At 38.4% G+C, this 2663-nt stretch overlaps 1 pseudogene; it reads right to left on the bottom strand.

Annotated features, from left to right (window-relative positions):
• Positions 1 to 219: 219 nt before the first annotated feature.
• Positions 220 to 338, bottom strand: LOC116085517 (annotated as a pseudogene).
• Positions 339 to 2663: the final 2325 nt, after the last annotated feature.

Here is a 2663-nt window from a genome sequence, read left to right as displayed (position 1 = left end):
CAGACAGACAGACAGAATGTGAGCAGACAGCTTCTGGAAACTCTATCTTGTATCTCACTAAGATGTGTACTCAAATCATGACGCAAAAGTAAATTCTTCCTCCTAACAAGAATTTAGTCCCCAACTGAATAAAGTAATATAGAGAATAAATGCTAACTCTATCTCTATTTATGTATGTATGTATGTATGTATGTATGTATGTATGTATGTATGTATTTTAGCCTACAGCACCTGGTATTCCAAAGCAGTCTCCCATCCAAGTACTAACCAGTCCTGATCCTGCTTAGCTTCAGAGATCAGAGGAGATCAGGCACATTGAGTGTGGTATGACTGTAGATGTGTGAAAACTTTTCTTTTTTTTTTGTGGTTTTTCGAGACAGGGTTTCTCCGTGTTACTCTGGTGTTACTCTGGCTATCCTGGAACTCACTCTGTAGACCAGGCAGGCCTCGAACTCAGAAATCTGCCTGCCTTTGCCTCCCAAGTGCTGGGATTAAAGGCATGTGCCACCACTGCCCAGCTTCTATATATTTATTAAAAACTAAAATTCACAGATAAAAAAATTATCTGTATGAGATATAATAGTATCTCATACATAAAAGCAAATTCTCATAAAGCTAAGTGTACTGGCTGGTTTTGTGTGTCAACCTGACACAGGCTATCACAGAGAAGGGAGCTTCAGTTGGGGAAGTGCCTCCATGAGATCCAGCTGTGGGGCATTTTCTCAATTAGTGATCAAGGGGGGTTAGGAACCCTTGTAGGTGGTGCCATCCCTGGGCTGGAAGTCTTGGGTTCTATAAGAGAGCAGGCTGAGCAAGCCAGGAGAAGCAAGCCAGTAAGGAACATCTCTCCATAGCCTGTGTCAGCTCCTGCTTCCTGACCTGCTTGAGTTCCAGTCCTGACTTCCTCTGGTGAGCAACAGCAAGATGGAAGTAAGTTCAATAAACCCTTTCCTCCCCAATTTGCTTCTTGGTCATGATGTTTGTACAGGAATAGAAACCCTGACTAAGACACTAAGTAACTGTAAGTAAAAACTAAGAAATTCAGTGTTAACAATAAAATTTCCCTTACAATACTTTATATATATAATGCATTTTCATGTTATTTTTCTCAATGATAAACCATTAACTATACCTTAAATTTCTAGACATACCCCTTCCTTAAAATCAATTATAACACAAAAATATTTCTAACCAAACACCTGTTATCATAATTTGAACAAAAGGCAGCAACACAATAGGAGAAATATATTTAGCAACTCTACACCAAATAGAAAATTAATATTTTTTAATTCACAAAACTAAAATAAAGAAAACAATCCTGTGATGTAGACTCCCTCCCCAAAGCCTGGACACTAAACAGCTACCATTTGGGCCCCAGTACAGCTCTGCCCACCTGTTGAACGAAACCTAGCTCCGGTTACATTCAGAAGCTCCATCCCCACAGAGCAAGAAGGAAGTCACTGATTGGACTGTTACACTGACGTATTTTGGGGGAAGGGTTTTGCCCCAGGTATTTTACCTGTTGCGGGAACAAAGGAAATGCATTAAATTCAAGATGACTGAGTGACCAGAGCTTGTTGTCTAATTTTTATCTTCCCACGTGGGTAAGGTACAGTATGGCTAGCCTACCTCTTCTTATCTCCTTCAATCTCTTCCTATTCTATTTCTTACTCCTAATACCAGAAGAACCCTTTATTTTATTTACGTTGGTGCTGGCTACCAACACTGTGAGCTACAATAATGATTGGGAAGTATTCTATTGTGCATTGATGCAATAGTGAAATTAATGTCTTGGGTAATCAGCTACACTCAATTGGATTTAAGGCCCAACCCACAAATTTAAACCAAAATTAGACACCATCAGTGAGCCAAGAACCTATGAATGGACAGATCATTGTGGTGATCTCTCTTTTGATGTAAGTCTACTACTATTATGCTATTAAATGTACATAGTATGAAACCATCTCCTAATGCTTTATCATTACACCAATACATTAAGATGTCTTAATCTTCATCAGAATAGCTCCTTTTTATTATGTAATGATTAAAACAGAATCCACAACTCTCCACAATACAGAGAGGATACAGCAGGATGTTCTACCCTGTATGGAATCTATAATGTATGTCTCCTCTCAAGGCTCAGAGATCATTGAAGAAGGGAGGGTGAACGAGTGGAAGATCCAGAGGTAGTCAATGATTACAACTGAACTTATTGCTTAGATATGGAAGAGTAACAAAACAGGTTTGCAGAAAATCACAACAGCCTTGAAAACATACAGGATATGTGCAAGCCAAACCCACAACAAATATTATCAAGGAAGGGAGTGAGACATGCAGTTTCAAGTCTAGATGAGGAATTATAGGCAGCTGCTAGCTGTTGGAAGAGGACCTGTCAATTTTCTCTAAGTTGAAGTCCATGCCAAGTCTCTGATGCTTAAGTAGAAGGTCACAAAACCAAAAACATTTGCCTTAGTAGAGACAAAAACAGTGTTACTGAATAATGGTGAAAGGGGAATTGGTTCTGTTTGGGATGAGTTGAAAAGTGGGACAGTAAATATAAGTAAATATGTATGAAATTTTCAAAGAACTAATGCAATATATATATATATATATTTTAGATATTTTCTTTATTTACATGTAAATTTCTCCATTCCCAGTTTCCC

The sequence above is a fragment of the Mastomys coucha genome, unplaced genomic scaffold (genome assembly GCF_008632895.1).
Source record: "Mastomys coucha isolate ucsf_1 unplaced genomic scaffold, UCSF_Mcou_1 pScaffold9, whole genome shotgun sequence".
NCBI lineage: Eukaryota > Metazoa > Chordata > Mammalia > Rodentia > Muridae > Mastomys > Mastomys coucha.
Note: the sequence above shows the minus strand (reverse complement) of the source record. Positions and strands in the feature narration are given on the sequence as shown.